The sequence below is a fragment of the Saimiri boliviensis genome, chromosome 4 (assembly GCF_048565385.1).
Source record: "Saimiri boliviensis isolate mSaiBol1 chromosome 4, mSaiBol1.pri, whole genome shotgun sequence".
Taxonomy (NCBI): Eukaryota; Metazoa; Chordata; class Mammalia; order Primates; family Cebidae; genus Saimiri; species Saimiri boliviensis.
Genome location: NC_133452.1, coordinates 150479869 through 150501837, shown reverse-complemented (window position 1 = coordinate 150501837; position 21969 = coordinate 150479869). Strand labels below are relative to the sequence as shown.

Genomic DNA, 21969 nt, shown 5'->3' with positions numbered 1-21969 from the left:
ATTTAAACCACTGACTCACTCAACAAACTACAGCTGGCAGTATTGATATAGCTCTTGGGTGCTGAAGGATGACAGAAACAGGGAAGGAGGCACATGGCTCACAGAGAACAGCTATGTCATTGTGGGTATTTTTTATCAGGACCACGGACAGTGGCTCACATTCCTTCCACCACCTCCCCCATTTCACCCCAATATTGGTGATGCTTATGCCTATGGAGAAAAATGCACGACACTAAAGTAGGCTTATTAAAGACTGTTACATTGTTCATCTCCTTTTTCTAAACATGTGCTCTATAAATCAATTCATCTTACTCAATGTCACTTTGCTTGGTATGGTGAAAAAAGATTATAGTAGTAAAAAACAGTTTGCTGGCTTATAAAGATTATGGTTACCTTTCTTTAATCTAGGGTTCTATCTTCTTTGTACAATCCTAAAACCTAAATATTTAGCTTTATAAATAATGATCCAGTGAAAAAAATGACTTTTACCATTTAAGCTCATCAGAACTTATTTGTTCCTAAAAATAAATGGAATTACTGTAAGAAACTTAAGCTATAAAAATTATGTTGCACTTCTAAGATGAAGCATGTTAAAGTAATGTGTAAAGAAAAACAAATGGACTGGTATCGATATGTCAAAAAGCCAGAATGGGAGATTGGAAATGGAAAATGGGAAGGAAGTAGGTGGAGTGGCCATATGTAAGGGGTCAGGTAATGGGCAGCTTTCTATGCCCTTCTGTGGTGCTTGAGTTTTTATTGCAGAAAATGTGGGGCTATTGAGGAGTTTTAGGCAGAGGAGTGATATGGTTAAATTTGCATTTTATTTAGATGCTCTGTTGATTGTGTAAAGAATAATTTAGAGGTTGGTAAGACTAGAGGCAAACCGAAGCTGTTAACTAGGAATGACAATAATGAAAACAGGAGAAAGGCGTGGACTTCAGAAATGCGTAGGAGATGAAATCAGTGGGTCCATCCTAGTTACTGATTGCATGGAAGAGGTTTACATTTTGCCATGGGTGATTAACAAGAGAAACTCTTTTCAGGAGGTTGTGAATAATGAGTTTGTTTGCTGATATGTTAAATTTGAATTGCCTTTGGGAGTTCAATTTGTACTCCGGAGGTTGGGATTATCTCCGAGGAATAAGTTCTGGTGCTCTATTGCATAGCAGGGTGACTATGGTTAACAGTCAGGCATGGTATTTTACAAAATAGAAGAGAGGCATTTGGATGTTCTACCACAAAGAAATGATAAATACATGAGGTGATGAATACACTACCCTGAGTTGATTAATTTAAAACCTAGATATGTATCAAAACATCATATTGTACCCCATCAATATATACATTAATTACAATGTGCCAAGTAAAAACTTAACAGTCTGTACTATTGGCCCTATTTCCTGAATCCCCAGTATCAGCTTAAATCAATTAAAGCTATTCTTTCGCTCTTAGGTTGAAACCTCTGTGAAAGTTGAGATCTGGTGTCCTTTAGATCCTGAGAAAATACTTGCTAACCATTTCAGTCACCACCCTCAAATCTATACATACATTAGGCCGAGGGATTGAACAACTTATTTTCTAACAAAAAAGACTTATTGTCTTCAAGCAAAGAGAAACTTGTAGGTGTGCCTCCATCTAGGACAAGGACTTTCTTCCCAGGACTTCACACAAAGAAAATGACTGAGGATACTGGGCTTCTGTGGTTACTAAACTGCAGACAGCATTTAAAGACATGGTTTTCTTGACATAATCCATATGCATGCAGTGACTTGTCAGATCATCTGGTTGTTTCTGAATATCAGAGATTAACAGGCCTCTGACAGAAGGTAACTTCTGATGCCTTGCTCAGGAGGACTTAACAACTTAAGATGGCAACCTACTCATTATCGGATTTAGATATGACAATCATGTGTTTTCCTGGAAGTCCCTACCCAAGGACCAGATAGATACCTAAGACTCAATTCATAGAGTCAAGGTTGCCATAACATGACAGGTGGCTGAATAAGTGGAGAACAGGCTTCCTTGTATTCCACATTCTCCACAAACTGCTGAAGGGTAACTGGAAGTGATAAGTGAACAGAGGTGATGTCTTTTTTAGATCTTCCCTAATTCTATAAAGTGAGAACAAAGAAACTACAAATGACTTTTCATAAAATTTTACTATTAGAAGATGCCATGAAACCATCTAGTTCTATAGCTTTATTTTAAAGGCATGAAAACAGACCCAGAAAAACAAAATGAACAGTAGTTGCAATGTTCCAATCAGAATCCAATTCCATTGATTTACAGAAAATAACTCTTTTAACTATATATTACTTCCTGCATCTTCTATTTACTGGATGTGGACAGGATGATATAGTCAGAAGGACCTAATTTGATTATGGTAACAAGCAATTATGCTTTGCCTTAAAAAAATTTTTTGCAATAAGTTCTTAGTTTAGGAAAATCTTAGATATTGACTCAGCTTATTTTAAAAAATCAGTTTTCCAAATAATTGAGAATATGAGTCATTAAAAATGAAAACTTCTTCTTTTTGATAATTTGATATGCAAATCTAAATTTTATTTAATCATAATATATATATTTTCATGCCTTCTTGGATCTAAGACTTTATTCTCTGTAGAATGCTTATGTTTATGATGTACCCATATGTGACTTCTTTATCTCTGGTATTTGCACAGATATTTTTATTCTCAAGGTGGAATGAGGAAACAATTTATGTGACATCCAAGTGAGAGTGTTGGGGCTTAAGCTCTTATCTGTCATTCTATGAGAACTTGCTATTTCTATATGCTGAACAGTTTTCTTTTACTTAATGCCTTAGTTTTGATTCTGCAGTTATAGAGAGATGAGCTTAGGACCTGCTGGAGAGGTGCAAGAACATTTAACACCAGCTTTTGTGCTTTTCAATATATTCCTATGAGCTTTTAAAATAAATTTACTACCTCTTTTTTTTCCTTTGGACAATTGCTTATTGCTGTTACTAGCATACCTGACTAATACCCTATCTTTCTTCAGTCACTGTTTCTGTTTTCTTCTTCAAAGCTGCTATGAACAATATCAGGGTCTGAATTGTATCCTTCCTCCTAAACTTATATGTTGACGTTCTACCCCTAGTTCATCAGCACATGGACATATTTGGAAACAAGGTCATTAAAGAGATGATTAAATTAAAATGAGGTCTTTAATGAGATCTTTAGAGCGGGCCCTCATCCAACATGACTTGTGTCCTTAATAAGAAGAGGAAATGTACACACAGACATGCACATGCATAGAAGAAATAACATATGAATGCACAGGAAGAAGGCTGTTGTCAAGAAAAATGGCCTCAGCATGGAACCAACCCTGCAGACACCCCGATCTTGGGTCTCTAGCCTCCACAACTGGGAAGAAATTAATTTATATTGTTTAATTCACCCAATCTATAGTATTTGTTAGAACACCCTGAGAAAACTAATACAAACCACAGATGAAGACAGCTAGTTTTTGGAAATGTGTGTGAACTACTAATGAATAGATTTTGATACGGGCTGGCCTCGAAGGCAAGTTCCTGGGCTTTAGTGCTCAAACATTGTGATATTGCTTTTAGCCTGCAGCAATACCTTTTGCTTATTTTGTGTCTCTAGGTTATGTTCTAAGAGTTATAGAATAGCTGAGTTTCAGATAGCTAAAGTTATAGTTCTAAAAACAATGAATTCCAAAATATAGACCAAGTGGTCCTTTAAATAAAGAAGGTGTTTCTTACTTCACAGGGGTGTATTTCTGAGATGCTTTCTGGTAGCACTTAAAGTATAATTTAATTTCCCAAACCTTAACCTATCCATACTCTTTCAAGAACATAACAGCTGTAAATATCATAGCATATGCATATATTTCAACTTTTATTTCTTTTTCCTAGGTTGCATAGGTAGTTGCAAGTGTCATACTCCCACTATTCATCATGCCCGATATTCCAAACAAATGTCGACATGGAATCTGTGGATATTCAGAACCGTTGACTACGGTTTACCTGCAAATGAATTAGCTCTCTCTTTCCTCTTTGGGGCTGCTTCAGTGTTTTGGATGGAAATTAGAAACCTCTAAGCTGCAAGGGAAGGACAAAGGCAGTAAGCTTATTTCTGTGGTCATAACACAGACCATTCAATAGCCCCTAGCAAGCAGGAAAGACTGTATGGATTTCAAAAATAGCACCCATCTGTCTGAAAACTGCTAAAAAAAAATGAATTTTCACCCTTGGAACCAAATACGAGTTAGGTTCTGGAAAAGCTATAGAGGAGCTCCTCAGAGAATTACAAAAACATGTACCTTTTTGCATTCCAAGAATAATAACCAGGCACGGGAGGACACAGGGTTCCAAGTTTCAAATTTAAATCAAGCAGCACTTGCAAAAGTTTAAAGCTGAACTTTGGCCCTTCCGCAGCTGAATGCTGGTAAAACATAATTCCTGGGTTCAAAGGTCAGCACTTACCAAGGTATCTTGACAAGACACTTGGGCACCTTAGGATACAACACAGAAACATCTATTCAAGGCATATATAACTTAGAGATAAATGAATAAAGAGTATAGTTTATATGTTGCATGTGAATAAATACATATACATAGAGATACATTTATAGAATTTAAATTAAGGGGCAAACTTTAAGAAAACATTGGCTGGATTTAACGAAGGCAAAGGCACTATTTTGCAACAGGGAAGGGAATAAGTAATACTGGGATGTTTTGTCAGAAATGAAATGCCATCATATTCCTATATCTGGCAATTAAAGAAAGGAAAATATCACATTTTTATGGCTGTTTTGAAAAGAACACGTGGTGAAAAATAGTATTCAGAATGTGGTCGTGGTTCCAAGTCATTTGCAAATCCAAACTTCCTTCTGTTTTGTTATCTCTCACCTTCATTTACAGAAATAGGAAGCACCATATCTATTTTATGAAGTGTTAAGGTCACTGGGGATAAAATATCAGAATTTGCATGTTATGCTGAATGATTCAAAGTGTTTTGACGTGGCAAACATCCAGATAAAAGTTATCTGGTCATTTCATCATGATATGGAAAAGTAGAATGAACTGGTATTTTCTAATGAAATAACATGTGGGCACTCTTAAAGGCACCCTAGCAGACACCCTTAAAGGCAAACACACACACATGAATTTTCATGTCACCTACGTAGTAATAACTTATATAAGAAGTTATAGCAAAGCACCAGGGAAACGGAACATAATCAAATGCATTTCCTGCATTTAAAAACTCCTTTTGCTCAAGTTCCTTAGTCTGTATATCAAAATTCCCTCACATGGCTCTGGACTTTTTGAAATAACTATTGAATATTGTTATAGAATAAATTTCCAAGGCATGTCAAGAATAGCTTCTGTTACTCCCAAAGGGCTAGGCAGAGAGTCTGGCCCTGGGCATTGTTGTCTGCATTTAAGGATTTGTTGAGGAAGGGGCTGTTTGTGTAATGTGTTTGGACAGAACGCCCAAGTTAGCTCAGGCCACCTAAACATTATAATAGGATTACTTATGATGTATCAAAATCTATGTGGTTGGCACTTTGAAATAAATAACAAGGCAAGTTAGGGCTCTATGTATGCGTCTCATTTTAAACTAATAAAATCTATATAAACCTAAATCGAAGTTGCCAGGTGAGGAAAAAGCAGGCAGTTTCTGGGGATTATTGAAAAAATGTTTTATCTATTATTCATAGAGAGACGTACTCTTGCTGGATCTTATTTTCTTGTAAGCCCACTCCAATTTCTCTCATTGAAGAGGAAGCAGTTATAATTTGTGCCTAGAACAATCAGGCTTTACATGCTCCACATTGTACACCAGTCTTACTCAGAGGAGCCCAGTGCTGGGAGTGGCTTGGGTGGTGAACTTGCAGTATGGCTTCAAGAGGCCCCGAAGTCCAGTCCAGAGTTGCGTAACACTTCTTATAAAGAGGAGCAGAGATGCCCAAGAGTTCATGTCATTCACTTAACGGAACAATTCAGCATGGTAAAGGTTCTTTTTTTCTATAGCACATTAAATTTGAAACATAAACCTGGGGGTTGCTATTTGCACAGTTCTGGTGTCTATGCTGAGGGAACATGAAGGCATAGTTACTGTGCTCATGAAGCACACAAGTTCAGTTAAGTAAACTAAGCATGCAAACAAAAAATGTAACTGACAATGCAGGGCAGTTCATCATAAATCCCAAACTAGCAGTCTAGACAATACGTGTTGTAGATATTACAAAAAAAAAAAAAAAAAAAAGAACTCTCAGTTGAAAAAAGCAACCCTCAAATGTCAAAACCAGAGTTGGACCGTTAAGATGTGAAGGCAGTGTTGAGAGGAATGTCCAGAAGCAAGGAGCATTTTCACTAAGGCAAAGTGTTGGGAATGAGCTAGCCTAGTTTATGTCAACTCTTTACGCACATTTCATAAACTTGCATGCCTTTCAGGTGCTTTGCATACATCCCAGGTATTCGCATACATCCCAGGTACCTGTGTATACATTCCATTTATTTGCACACTTGTCAAACTCATTTTTGACATTCCATTCATACTTTACCTACTTAATGTATTTTATTTACATTCTGACTCATTGCAAAAAGGATTAGAAGCAGCTAACATATATTAGTTTATTTCATACTCATCACAACACTGTACAGAATTATTATTCTCAAGTTTCTACAGATGAAGAAATTGAGGCTTGAAAAGATTTTCAAGTCACTTGCTCCAGTCCCCACAGAACTGGAATTGAAATCCAGATCTATCTGAAGTTAACTGGATCTGTGACAGTTAAGATATGCTTCCTTTTTCATTGTTTCTTTTTATTTTTACAATTCTTTCCATTATACTGTGCTTGGAATAGAAACTAAAGCATTGATGACATTTGTGAGTGGTGAGAAATGAGTGACCACCCAGGATGGCACCAAGTTACAGATGGCCCTAAAGGCAGGTAGAGCAGTTTTCGTATAAACGATAGGAAATGGCATGCATATCGACCTTTGGCAAGACGATAAGGTGATGAGAGTATTTTTAGGAAGATGGTGGAGACATAAGTCAAAGGCTGTAAGGAATAGTTGGGTGACAGACAGAACCAATAGCAAGCTATGCAAAGACAAATAATACCCATTGCCAATAATAGTGCTTACAGTATGGCAAGACTATTCCAAGTGTTTTACATACATTAATTCATTTAATCCTCCAACAACTCCATGAGATAGAGGTCATTATTATATCCATTTGACAGATGAGAAAACTGAGGCTCTGAGAGATTATATAACATGTTCACTATCACATAATAAAGACTAAAGTTTGGATTCAATGTTGCAGGTGGTCCAGCTTCAGAACCTGGGTTCTCAACCTCAATGTGATACAAACCAGGGATGAGGTATTAAAGGCCTGGGTCAAAGTAATAGCAGTGAACACAGAAAAATGAATATGGATGCAAGCAGCATTACAAAAGAAGAATCTATGGAGTTGAGTGGCCTGTTGGCTAAACAACAGAGAGAAAGGAAAAATCAAAGGTAAGGCTGTGTTTCACACAATGATTTCTCCTAGATGAAAACAGGCAAGGAATTTGAATTTTATTCAATAAAAGGAAGCCACTGGAATATACTGATGAGATGAATTACATGATTAAATTTATATTTTAAAGGGGCCGCACTGGGGCATAAGTGTAAAATACATTCAAGGAAGGCAAGGACAGAGCAGGAGAATAGCTGCGAGATTGTTGTGATTGTGTCAAGGCAGACAACAGACAACTGCTGGCAGTGGTAGAAGTTTAGGCTGTGAGAGGTGGTCAGGTCTGGACATGCACTGAAGAGGGAACTGGCAGGACCTGTGGATGGATTTGGCTGGGGAGTGGGAGAGAAAGAACATCGAGAGTAAGTCCTAGGTTAGCAGTCTGAGCAAATGAGTGAAGCAGCTACTATTTCCCGAGACGGGAACTCAGTGAGTGAATCTGGTGAAGACTAAGTATCAGCCATCCGGTGTGACAATGGCAAGGACTCTGGGAACTTGGCAAGTGTAATTGTTTTAGGACACAGGGACGAACGTCTGACTGGAACACAATAAAAAGAGCTCAGGCATCACTACTTCCAGAAACTTTGCCTGTAGCCAAAAGCTCCAATCCTCTCTCCAACACACACACATGCACACACACACAAGGGTGTGCACACATTTTACATATTCAGACACACATATTTACCATACCATAGCCACACACTTCATGCATACACACATACACACACACACACACACACACACACAGGCACACAGAAGGGTGTGCATGTACTTCATAGATTCAGGCACACATATTTGCCATACCATATTTTATGCACATACCACATACATATGCACATACCATATTTTATGCCATACCACACTTTATGCACATACATACATACAAAAGAATGTAAACATAACCCATAAATCCAGACACACATATGTTATATACCGTATCATACGCCCCCTCTTCATACACACACACACACACACACACCCAAAGTGTATGCACATGCCTCATGTATCATACATACATATATCCCATACCATACCCACACACTTCATGCACACATGCACAAACACACTTTATACATACACACACTCGTACTTCACTCAATACAAATTAGGTGTCCTTTCACTGTGCTACCAGAACTCCAAGTACTGTGTCTCCTTATATGCTCATCCTGTAGTCACTTCGGGAACTTAGTAGATAACCTGTATATAGCTGTTAAAATAAGAAAGAAATTATGGCCAGGTGTGCTGGCTCACACCTGTAATCCCAGAACTTAGGGAGGCCAAGGTAGGAGGATCACTTGGGGTCAGGAGTTTGAGACCAGCCTGGCCAACATGGTGAAACCCCATCTCTCCTAAAAATACCAAAAAAAAAAAAAAAAAATTAGCCAGGCATAGTGGCAGGCACCTCTAATCCCAGCTACTCAGGAGGCTGAGGCAGGAAAATCACTTGAACCTGGGAGGCAGAGATTACAGTGAGCCAAGATAGAGCCACTGCACTCCAGCCTGGGTGACAGAGCAAGACTCTGTCTCAAAAAAATTAATTAATTAATTTAATAAGAAATTATTAGGCAAATTTGCCATAGTCCATCTTTCTCCCTCCCCACCCACCACCATTCCTTAAATATAGATTTAATAGTGCAAACAATAACATCAATAAATTTGACAGACAAAAATACTTGCAACGCCACATATTGCTATGTTGTAAGCACCATACTGCACACTTTCACATGATGTTGTAAATTGACTGTACGAGTTGGGAGTGGTGCTTGAAATCAATGATCTCAGAAATTCTGTTACAAATTTCAATCCAAATCTAAGAGTGGAAGACAAATAATACAGTGAATCATCCACCAGGGTTTCAAGTGGATGCATTCAAACTTATTGACTGTCAAGCAAGTAATGGCATACCAATTAACACTTATGAATAATAATGTAGGATGAAAGGAGGGCATTTTTGTGATAGGAATTCCTCAGATGCCACAGACAAGGTATAGAAAAGATGGCAAGGATACACGCTCTAGCAAAGACTGGGTTGTGAGGCACTCATAACAAATGCAACTATGTGATACGTGACTCTTCTCAAATTTCTACATGCATACACATCCCCAGGACTCTTGTTGAAATTCACATTTTTCTTCTGTAGTTCTGGAGTGGGGCCTGAGATTCTGCATTTCCAACAAACTCCAAGGTAACAGCGATGCTGCTGGTCCAGAGACCACACTTGAAGTAGTAAGAATTCGTAGAATAGATTCTAAGTCAAGTTACTTCTTTGCTCTGTATCTAAAGTGAATTGACAAGTCTCACTATATGGAGAATCTATTTCTAACTAACCGGTGCTGGTTTTTAACATGTGGCATTACTTTACAGTCATCAGCTTGAGTGAATGTATGTTTCCGTGTGCAAGTGGAAGATTTAACTGAGTTAGCTCAAATGAGGCAAAGAGATTTACTCTAAGTAAGCATGTTTGATAGAAAAAAAAAAAAAGGCCAGCTGCAGTTCTTCCAGAATCTGTGGCACTGCCTTTGTGAAGGTTGTTTCTGGCCAAGACCACTCTAATCACATTTCATGCCTAATACTATAAGCATTTTTTTCTTTCTTAAGTTTCTTTGGCAATGTAGACAGCCTCTCTATTGAGATTTCCAGAGCTCCTTGGCTTCAGCCAGCCAAAATGTGCTCTGATGTTGTGGTTATGCACCCAACTGAATTAAAACAGAATTTTATAAGGGGTGAGTAGAGACGGGCTGAGGCAGAAACATGAAGCAAAGAAAGAGCTTGAGCTCATCAAAAAAGAAGAGTAAGTGGGAACTGATCAATTGTTATGGCAGGATTGCTACACCAAGTGGCTGCAGTGGCTGAGAAAGAAGTGAAAGGAAATGATCGTATGTAACAGGAATATTTATTAATAATATCTACCTCACTGGGTTGCTCTGAAAATCAAACTTGATGATATTTTTGAAAATGTATTGAACACTTTAAAGGACTGGGTAGATGTTTAGAATTATTCTAAGAGCGTTGACATATTATGGATGCTTCAAAAGAGAGCAAGTCATAAAGCATGATTGTGAGACATATCCCAGGTTGACCTGGAATACACTACTCTGTCACTTAATCCTCTTTGAGCCCAAGCTTCTTCATATGCAAAATGAGAATATGAAATCAATAATGTGAAATACACACTTGATGTCATTTCTGTGCGCAGTCCTTAAAACAAGCTCAGGGAGAGTCACCCCATAGCAGTCCGTTTGGCTGTAATAAAGAGAGTCCCAGACTAACAGGCACCTAAATGAGTGGGTGGTGTTTTTCTCACATACCAGGAAATCGGGAGGGGAGAATTAGTCATTGCTGGGGTCAACTCAGTTGCTCAGTAATGTCTTCCCAGATTCATTTGGCTGTCTTTAGCACATGGATTTCGTCCTCTGCTTGTCATCTCATGGTCACAACATGGTTGTCACATTTTCCATATAATAGCTGCATTCAAGGAAGAGAGAAGGAGAAAATGGGGATGAGCACAAGGTGTGTGTGTGTCACCTTTTATCAGGAAAGTAAGTGTTTTCTGGAATTCTCCACCCTTCAGGATATAAGCAGACACCTACTTATATCTGATATCTCAGTGGGTACCTACTCGCTATTTATGTCTATTTGCTACATGGCATTGTCACCTCTAGCTGCAAGCCTGGCCTATCTCTATTATAGTGTCTTTCAAAGCTAACCATGCATTTCCCAGCCAGGCTTGGGGCTATGAGAAAAAGGGAGTGAGAGCAAGTGATAAATCAACACTGTCTGCTGCTGATGGGCAGCAATTATTTGCATTTTACTCTGAATGAAGACTCCATGATGTTGAGTGACTCACCTAAATGCACTGAATAGAGCTAGAAATAGAACTTGGTCTTTTTTGACTACAGCAAGTTGATACTACATGGCCTGGGTCAAAATATGGCTTTACTTTTAACTTGTAATTTATGAGAGTGCTTTGTAACACATGTCTTTATTATTGTGTTTAAATATCTGCAAGAAATAGAGTAATAGAAATATACTGGGTTTAGCCATTATTTTTAAGACTTCGGCATGGTTCAATATTCCTCCAACATATATTTCATTAAAGAAATCCTAAGTAAATCATTTCGTTTTATCTAGTCTGAAACTTTGCCCTCCAATGTACTTGCTCCACCTAGGTTGGTGCTTGGTATGTGGTAAGTGCGGAATACAAATTTGTTAATCACTTGAATAGACGCAAAGCAAAACCCAAATGTAACACGCTACCTTTCTTTTCTTGCTGAACTCCAAGGTAATATTGATACTGCTGGTCCAGAGACCACACTTGAAGCAGACAGAGTTCATAGGATAGATTCTAAGTCAAGTTATTTCTTTACTCTATGTCTAAATTGAATTGACAAGTTTCATTATATGTAGAATCTATTTCTAACTCACCAATGCTGGGTTTTTACTTGTGGTATTACTTTATAGTCATCAGCTGAACGTTTTTTTTTCTTCTGGAATATGTACATTCAGGCTGGAATCCCTCTGTATCTAAGATGGTGGGTGTAAGAACACAGTGCCCCATCTCAACACATAGACCCTGGTCATGCTGTAATTACATAGTGGCTCTCATTTAAGATGTGGCTGGTGCCATAAACGACTGTGGTAGGAACATGCATAATGGCCTAGGAAAGCTATGTGCCTCTTCTATGATGTTGGTTACCACTCATTGTGTTAAGCCAGATGCATCCGCTTGCCTGGTAGTGCCAGGCAATGCAGAATTTAAATGACAACCAATTCCTTGGAATAATGATTCTGATAACTACGGAGTTCAAATCTCTTTTTCAAGCATTCATCCTTCCCACATGTCTTTTCTGGTAAGTGACTGTCCTAGTATGTAGAAAAGGAAACTGAAAGGCAAACTGAATTAAGATTAGCCACTGGAGAAGAATATTCAGAATCTGCCCTTAAAAATACTTGATTTTCTTCCTCATTAATAAAGTGGCTGCATATGCTTTAAGAGGTAATTGTGGTTTGTATTAATCATTGACATTTTAAGGGCCCAGCCATGAGATAAATTGTCTGTTCAAATAAAACAGAATAAAATAAAATAAGGAAATGTACTTATACATTGTATCAAATAAAAGACCATTCTAAGAAATGGCCTTCTGTAACATTCACTTAAAAATTGATCAGTATAACACAAATGTTTTGGTCCCATTTAAGTAAATATAGTTGATGTTGAATCTTATTACAGAAAACAGACTCAGGGCCAGGCGCTGTGGCTCATGCCTGTAATCCCAGCACTTTGGGAGGCCAAGGTGGGTGAATCACGAGGTCAAGAGATCGAGACCATCCTGGTCAACATGGTGAAACCCCGTCTCTACTAAAAATACAAAAAATTAGTTGGGCATGGTGGCGGGTGCCTGTAATCCCAGCTACTCAGGAGGCTGAGGCAGGAGAATTGTTTGAACCCAGGAGGCGGAGGTTGCGGTGAGCCGAGATTGCGCCATTGCACTCCAGCCTGGGTAACAAGAGTGAAACTCCGTCTTAAAAAAAAAAAGAAAATAGACTCAAGCTACCAATAGTAATTTTTTTAGTGTGTCTTTCTCCACTGCAATATTCAATTAGGTTTTTTCTTTAAATGTCAAATGTGGGACTATTTGCACAAAATTAAAGGATTTAGATTCTATCTTGTTTTTCTAAAAGCGAATCTTTATTGTGTGAAAAAGCATACCTACTGTTTATTAGGTTGTCCCGGCTCTGGCCTCTCAATTTCTCTGCTAATATTCTTCCTCCTTAACCCCACAAATACTGAATTCTTTGAACATCCGTCATTTTTTATGGATGAATATCTCGTTTCTGTTTTATATTTGGTAGTGGAACTTTACACGCTCTCCTAATTGTAAGTTCTTCAAGGTCAAGAACAATGACTTTCATTTCCTGTGTAAATGCCCCACATCATCAAATAGCAATCAACAACAAAAGATAGTGTTGACCAAATTACTCATCCAGGGGTCAAATTCTATATCTGTTTTCAGCATCCATGAAAATATTATTCATTTCAGCTTGTTGAAGATGATTGATGAAAACTTCTTGAGCTTAAGTTTTCCCCTTTGTGATTATATGAATGGTGTATCTAGAATTAAAAATTTAATAAAAATCAAGAAAGGTATTCCAAATATCAGTTAATATGGCATTAGGCAGACAGACATGTATGACTAATATTTCTTAAGTTTTTATTAGGGGATCTTGCATTACTTCAATACAACCTTAACTCAGCCCATTAACATGTCCAGTTCCCTTTTCTTCTTGTTCAAATACAGAGGAAACAGAGATATCTAACTAGTTTTCTTAAGAAATTTATGAGAAAACAGTTATTGGGGTCCTAAAGACCCATTTGGCCTGCTTTCAGTTCAGACATTCTCCTTTTACATTCTTCTCATTTTCTAATTCCTCCAAATTAAGTTCCGTGTTCATCATGGGGCATCTAAGACTCATGTTGTCATGGTTCTCTGCTCATGTTTGGAAGCCAGCTTCTAGGACTTTGATAAAAGGTGCTATCACATGCTCAAAATATTTTTCTTTGTTACTAAGCAACACAAATAGAAATTGTTCCAAAGAGCTAGATAGACTTATACTATAAATGCATTAACAAACTCCATAGTGGCGAGAAAACAAGTCGAAGGATGGACAGACCTGCTGCATTCAGGGTTCATTGAGAGTTCCAAATTCAATTGTAAAAAGGATTTAGGTATTAAAGACAAACAAGAAGTCACATTTTTGGCTAGTGCGAAGAAGTTTAAATCCTGTGCAGTGGTCGAAATTCTGCATTCACAACTGAATGGGCTCTAAACTTGGCAAATGTGCTATTTTGAGCCCCTTTTCAAACAGGGGAAAATGCTTTAAAAGGCTAAAAATCAAAGGCATCTTAGATGTTAAATGGATTTTTTTTTCCAAAATAAAGGCTTCGATGAGTTATGCTTAAAGGAATCAGAAACACATGGATTAAGCTTTACTTAAAACAAACATAGGTTTAAAATTGTGGACAGAAAGCGATGGGAAAAGTCTGTTAAGAGCTTCCCTCAATCCCAAATATTTGCAAAAGGGATTGAGATTTTTTTCCCCAACACAAGTTTTCTAAGTCTAATTTGATGGTATAAGTCACCAGAAATTGTTCATCCACTATTTTTCTGGTTTAAATACAGCTGCCATTTTTGCTTGTCTTTCCCGAAATATAGCCAATTGTTCTCTGCAGCAAGCTAACATTCCTTTACGAAAGCAGACTCAGAGCAGCAGACAGACAGCTCCATGTCCTTAAATTTGAGGCATGTTCTGTGCCTGCACAGCACCTGTGGGCATTACCAGGTGCACCCTTCAGACATTGCTTCCAGAACGGCCATCTTGTGATGCTTCTGATGCCTCTCCAACCACGCTGGCTAAATTGGTTTCATGTGCCACTCACTAGTTGCGTGGAAAGCTGGTTTTTCTCTGGCAATGGGTGACATTTTCCTGGCCCAGCAATCACATGCCTAGGAGGTTTCTACTCTTGCACGAAGGCGCATTCTGGCCAAAGGAGCCTGGCTGACATGCTGGAGGCTTGAATCCTCCAGACACACAGCACAGACAGAGAGCAACTGGCGCCATGCTGCACATTCCTACCCATCTTCAGCCTTCCTCGAACATTAAGACGAGTCAAAGGTCTTCCTTTTGTTTTCAACAAGTGACGTTAAGTCCCTAGGATCTAAATGCTGAGTAGAATTCAGCTCACTGAGGAAATGAGGGGATTGTAATACAGTCATCTATGTTAAATAACTAGAGTAGTGGGTCTCAAACTTGACTGCAGTGGGATTGTCTAAGAAGCTTAGAGACAATACTGATGACCCTTGCCCTCATGCCCCAGAGATTCTGACAGAGTTGGTCTGGAGTGTATCCTGAACAGCTGGCTTTTTAAAAGCTATCCAGATGATTCTACTATGCAACCAAGGCTGGAAACCTCTCAGCCAGGGTTCCAGGGCTTATGATCACAATGAAGCTAAGTAATGAGATAGAAATAGGATATTCAAAATTGGCCGCATATTAATCACATACAGTGATTTTTAAAATATTAATACCAATGCTCAGTTCCCACTCCCAGAATTTTTGATTTAGTTACATCATTATTAATTATGGTGTAAGCTCTGTTCCAGTATTCTAAGTGTGAGATGTATGTATATATAGCTTCATATATATCCACATACAGAGAGATATGTATTAATGCAGTCATGCCTGGTATATGGAGAAGACTGCTTCCAGGACCCCTGCATATACCAAGATCCATGTATGCTGAGCTTCCCCACATCAGTCCTGAGGAATCCTAGTATACAAGAAGACTGCCCTCTGTATATAAAAGTTTCACATCCCTCGAATATTATATTTTCAATACACACTTGGCTGAAAAAAATATAAAAGTGGACCCATGCAGGTCAAGCTTGTGTTGTTCAAGGGTCAACTGTACGTATCTTTGCAACAAGCTGATAAACTAGGTACTTGTGATAACCACTTCCGAAATGGCTGCCAATGATCCTTGCTTTCTGGTGCGAGGGTATATTCAGCTCCCACGCTGCATCAGAGTTGATCAGTCAGACCAATGAAATACTGCAGAAGTGATGATGTGTGACCTCAAGGTTAAGCCACAAAATGCGTTACAGTTGCCACCTCTCTTGGGTCACTTGTTCTGGGGGAAGCCAGATGGCATGCAAGGTGGACTCTCAAGCAGACCTATCTCTATAGGCCTTTGCAGGGAGAAACTTAAGCCTTCTGCCAACAATAAGCAATGCTGTGTCATTTATGTGAGTGAACCTTGGAAGTGGATCCTCCAGCCCCTAGGTAAGCCATCAGATGACAGTAGCCCCAGCTCAGAGCAACCCTGAGCTGAAACTGCCTGGCTGAGATGTTCCTGAATTCCTACCCAGAGAAACCAGGAGTGATCTTAAGCCACTAGGGTTTCAGGTGATTTTTTACCAGTGATTTGTTACATTAATACAATACTATTATTATTCCTATTCCTATTATTATTCCTATTTTTCAACTCTATCAGAATCTCTGGGACATGAGGGCAAGGGTCATCAGTATTGTCTTTAAGCTTCTTAAACTAAGCCATGGAGAGTTAAGTAAATGAAGGTTACACAGCTATAAAGAATACACTTGGAATCAAAATCAGATAGTTTGTCTCCAAAGTCTGTGCTCCTAAAAACTATGCAATAAAGTCACTTGTCTATATTGTTATGTCTCAATTGGTGGAGAAGATGTTATAATGGTGATAATAAGCCTAAGAAATTAGATTCATGCAAATACCTTTCAAGTCGTCTAAGCATCACCAATTGTTTCAAAATTATTAGACCATCAAAATGCTATCCTTCTATTTCAGCCCTGTGGCTTTTTTCACTGATACTCCAGAAACACAGACTATGGAGTCTCTGCTATAGATGGGTCAACAAATAGATTCTCATATCTCACATCACTTCTGCTTTAAGTTAAGCCTACGTTCAGGTTTTTACCACCTTTGAAAACCAAGTGGCTGTTTATATCCTCAAGAAAATTTCCACGTGGTATAGGAAAAGTCCAGGTGTTGAGGACACAGAAAAGCCTCTCTCTCTGCAGTCACCAGCTGTGTGACTTTGGACAAAGCATTTTATACCCAGGTGCCATTCCCAGCAAGTCTGATTAAACTGCTCTGGGATGAGGCCTAGGCATGGGCCTTTGTAAAGCTCTCTACATGATTCAGTGTGCAGCCAGCATTGCAAATTACTGATGTAATCTCTCGCTGTCTCAGTTTTCTCATTTGTTAAGTGGAGGCAGTAATGACTGAGCCTGTGGTGGGTTTTTGTGTGTGTAAGGATTAAGGGTAAGTCATAAAGGCGAAGCTCCAAGTGTGGTGTTTGGCACATAGTTGGTACACGATGAATGCCATCCATCAGTATTTGTGGTTTATTTTAAATGTTAAATGTATTATACAAAAATATAATACTTACTCAGATGCAGCTATTGATTTGCTTTCACTAGAGAATCCTTCTTTTCTATTTAGAAATTTTTTCCTACCCAGAGAGCAAGTAAGTACACATCTAATTGTCTTCGAGTTTTTTACGATTTTGTTTCTACACTCATCACGTTTATCTGGAGTTTATCTTACTAAGTAATGTAAGGTAGGACTAGAGATGGATCCCTTTTTCCCCAGAGAGCCAATTTTACCCCCGACATGTATTGAATCCATTCCTTCCCTCATTGATTAGTTAGGACTTCTTAGTTATATATTAGATTTGTAGGCATATCCTGTCATCTACTTCTGGTGTAACTACTTTCATTGCTTCTTTATCTTTCTCTTAGTGTTTTTTTAAATGCTTAATTATGAGAGTTTTGATATCTGCTGTGTAACTTCAAATATTTATCATTCTTTTTTTTCCAGAAGTGTTGTCAATATTCTTGATGGAGATACCTTTTAAAAATATCAGATTCTAAACCTGCCTGAAATCCTTCAGTATCTCCTCATCAACTAACTGAGTCACTTAACTTCTCTACTAAGGTACCCCAAATGTAAAGAAAAGTAAATTATTTACCCAGGATCAAGAGATACAGTCCAAAGCAGGCCACCTGAAGACCAAGATAATACCTAATGTTTCCTCTTTATAAAACAAGCAACTTTATAATCTATTTTTTAATACATCTACTTTTTTTTTTTCCAAAGAGCACTTTACTAGAGATGATGTATGTTTATTCTTTTGCTTCAAGCAGCACTTGTTTTGTGTACCTATGTGCCTTGGGAGTAACCCAGTTCGAAAAGTAAGGACTTACTGAAAAAAAAAAAAAAAAAAAAGGCAAGCATCGTGTCATGACGTGCTGGGCCCTTTTTAATTTAGCTCCTGTTTATCTTAAAGACTCTTTTTCTATCATACCTCAAATGTATCCAAAGCCACCACTACAGCACAACTTACAGTGCCTTAAAATGATGGTGCTATGGATAATGATAGTGCTATGAAGTATGAGGACACAATAGATAGCATCTTTTGAATTCTTCCTAAAAGCTATCTCATATACAAGATGTATGTTTTAAATGGCATGTTCTTTGAACCAGTAACTCCATTTCTATATATTTATTCTAAAATGCTAGTCAAAAAAGTAGACAAGTGTATAACATGCATTAGGTCATGTGGTTGTTTGAAAATCAGTCCACAAATGATTTGACACTCCTCTCTCAAAAGGTGGGGCCTAATTCTCTTTCCCTTGAGTCTAGGTCACAATAGTGACTTGCTTCTAATGATTACAAAGTGGCAGAAGTGATGGTATGAGACTTTTGAAATTTCAAAAAGGCATTTCAACTTCCTCCTTGCTTTCTGTCTTAGGTCACGCTAAGACCAGCTGCCATGTTGGTAGGATGCTCAAGTAGCTCTAGAAACAGATTCACATGGCAAAGAACTTAAACCTTCTGCCAGGAGCTAGTGCTCACGTACCAGTAACATGAGCCCTCATTTTGGAAGTGGCTCTTTCTATCTCAGCCAAACCTTAGATCACTGTAGCCACAGATGACCACTTTACCATAACCTCCTGAAACCTCAGACTAGAACCACCTAGCTAAACCTCTCCAGAATCTCTTACCCACAGACACTATGTGAGGTAATATGTGATTATTATTATTTTAAGCAGCTGGCAGATTTTAGATAATGTGGTATGCAGCAATAGATCATGAATAGAGTTTATTTCATTCCTCACAACAACCTAAGAGATACTTAACATTATTAATTTCCTCTTTTATAAAAGAGGAAACTGAGGCATAAAAATGAGTTGACTTGTCTAAGACACCCACTTAGCAGTACATGGAGTTAATATTTGAACCTTTACCCCAAAATACACTTGCTCCTATGTCTCTGTGCATTTCTATATGCTGAGCCTCCAGCCCAGCTAACTCCTCCATCACAGTTCAACCTGAACAAAGTATACAGAGTGAAAATGAAAAAGGCTAAGATGACTACACAAATGAAAATGAGATTCATTTGAAAAGTCAAAGCAGCTGTGCTACCTAACCTGAAAGCAGGCAAGTGACAGTATATGCAGGCCATTTGATTTTAGCCCCATATGAAAATTATAATGAATTGGTCCCACTATTAAGAACCTATTTGGTGCCTGGTACACAGTATATTCAGCACATGTAGTTCTTACTGCAATCTCAGAAAATGCTTATTCTTACTACCTTCATATTACAAACGAGGACACCAAAAAATGTTAATATACTGTGTATGAAAAGAAAAAATAGATTTCATGCAAAGACTCTATTTAAGAAATAATAATGAAGGACAATGGCAGAAGTGCCATAGAATATATTCTAAGCATTAATAAACGTTTTGGGGGAAAAAGGTTTCACATTAGTATTCAAGGAATTAAAGCAATAAATCTCATACTAGTCAAATTAGCAGAAAATGCTTTCTCCTTCCCAGCTTTACTGAAGCATAATTAACAAATAAAAATGGTGTATACTTAAGGTATAAGATGTGATGTTTCTATATGCATATGCATTGTGAGATGACTACCATTACAATCAAGCAAATTAACATATTTTTTCATCTCAGTCACCATTTGTGTGTGTGGTGTGAGAATACTTAAGATCTACCCTATTGCTAGGATACAGTTCTCGAAAAGACCCTTTTTAATATGTCAGCTCAAGTGACAAATTGCTACAACATCCATGGGAAGCAATTTGATAACATATACTAGGAACCTTTTTAAATATCATGTCCTTTGAGCCAGTAACTCCATTTCTATTTACTTATTCTAAAATACTAGTCAAGGAAGTAGACAAATATTAACATATCAAGATATTCAGTGTAATTGTATTTAGAATTCAAGAACAGAAAAAGAAAAAAGAATGAAATGTGAGCAAGTTAAATATCGAACAGGGGATTCTAAAATAAATTACTGTGTCCATAAAGCAAGAGTTATGTAACCTTTAAGTATAACATCTACAAAAAATTGATAAAAATATTGAAAATATTGAGAATTATTATAATCTATAATGAGATTGCTGAATTTAACCAAAAGGTTAATTCTATATTCCCATTTATCTATATTTAGGGATTAAGAAAGGTGTATTAGCTTCCTAGGGTTGTTGTAACAAAGTACCATAAACTGGGTGGTTTAAAACCATAGAAACCTGTTCTCTCACAGTTCCAGAGGCTAGAAGTCTGAAATCAATTTGCGTGCTCAGATATCCTCTCTCTGAAGCCTCGAGGGGAAGATCCTTCTTTGTCTCTTCCAGCTCCTTTAAGCCTCTGGCATTCCTTGGCTTCTCACAGCGTCATCCAGGCTCTGCCTCCGTCTTCACGTGGCCTTCTCCCCACGGTTCTGTGTCTTCATATGGCTGTCTTAAAAGAGCACCAGTCATACTGAATCAAGAGCCCAACCTACTCCAGTTTGACTTTTTTAACTAATTACATCAGCAATGACCCTAATAGAAGGTCACATTCTGAGGTACTAGGGCTTAAGACTTCAACATATCTTTATTCGGGGTAGCGGGGAGCAGTGAGAGTATATAATTCAACCCATAAGGAAAGAAAAGATATATGATACAAGATATGCTTGTAGATCTTGAGTCGTTGAAAAGGTGTGATAATAGACGTGTGTCCAGAGATGTCCTCAGATGCCTCTCATTCTGTGTGAATCTGAGTGGCAGCTAGCCCAGCTATCAAAAGACTTCTAGTTCCCTTGGTAAGAGTGTGGTATTAGCAGTTGTAGTGGAACTAGGCCAGCATTTTGCCTTACTTGGAATACTGGGCATCTCTGCTTATTAGCCTTTCACCCCTCAGTTATTTAGATGAGAAAGTAGAACCATGAATCTACTTTCATTACAAAGCAAGAAAATGATTCATATTTCTGCCTCTTATCCTTTTAAAACATAAAAAATTAGCACATATTGCTAATATCTTTTTATATTGTGACCTTTCCTTCCACACTGCAGAACTCAGCAAACCTAGTCGCTTTCATATAAAGGAAACCATTCTGTAAACTCAGATCTTACTTAAAGGTGAGGGAGTGGTTAAATACACAAGCCCACCTCTTGTTCCCCTTCCAGAGAAGAGAGAAGATCTAAAGTTGTTTGTAGTCTGAAGGGCTCATCAGCTGGCCCAGAATTTACAATGATTAAAATGGATATTATTTTTGGCTGCTGTGATGTGAATGTTTATCCATCACATACAAGGTTAAAATGACCTGTATATATTTTTGAGAATGCCAAGAATGATGGTCCGGGCTGAATGAGAATGAGGGCAATGTTTTATAATACACACTGAGACCTGAAATTTGTATGAGCTCTTTTCTTTAGAAGGCATGGTACAAGTGGGGGTTTTCAGGCAAATCATCTTACTGAATCTTTTCAAGGTACTGGTGTGCCAAAGTAATCGACAAATATTTCCTGAGTTCCTCTACCACATGTAATAGTCATATATTCAGTATGCTGCAT

The 21969-nt window shown here is 38.0% G+C and overlaps 1 long non-coding RNA gene across 6 annotated transcripts in view; it reads right to left on the bottom strand.

The window, feature by feature from the left end:
* LOC120361154 (uncharacterized) overlaps positions 1-20851 on the bottom strand; it is a 34041-nt gene extending 13190 nt beyond the window's left edge. For 4 of the 6 annotated variants that reach the window (XR_012517439.1, XR_005577512.2, XR_012517443.1 and 1 more), the window contains exons 1-2: positions 20677-20851; positions 10820-10976 (exon numbers count right to left, since the gene is read on the bottom strand). This is a non-coding gene — a long non-coding RNA (uncharacterized LOC120361154). Of the gene's footprint in view, positions 1-4009; positions 4085-10819; positions 10977-20664 lie in introns of all 6 variants that reach the window. The other 2 variants (XR_012517441.1, XR_012517442.1) reach the window with 2 other exon arrangements.
* Positions 20852-21969: the final 1118 nt, after the last annotated feature.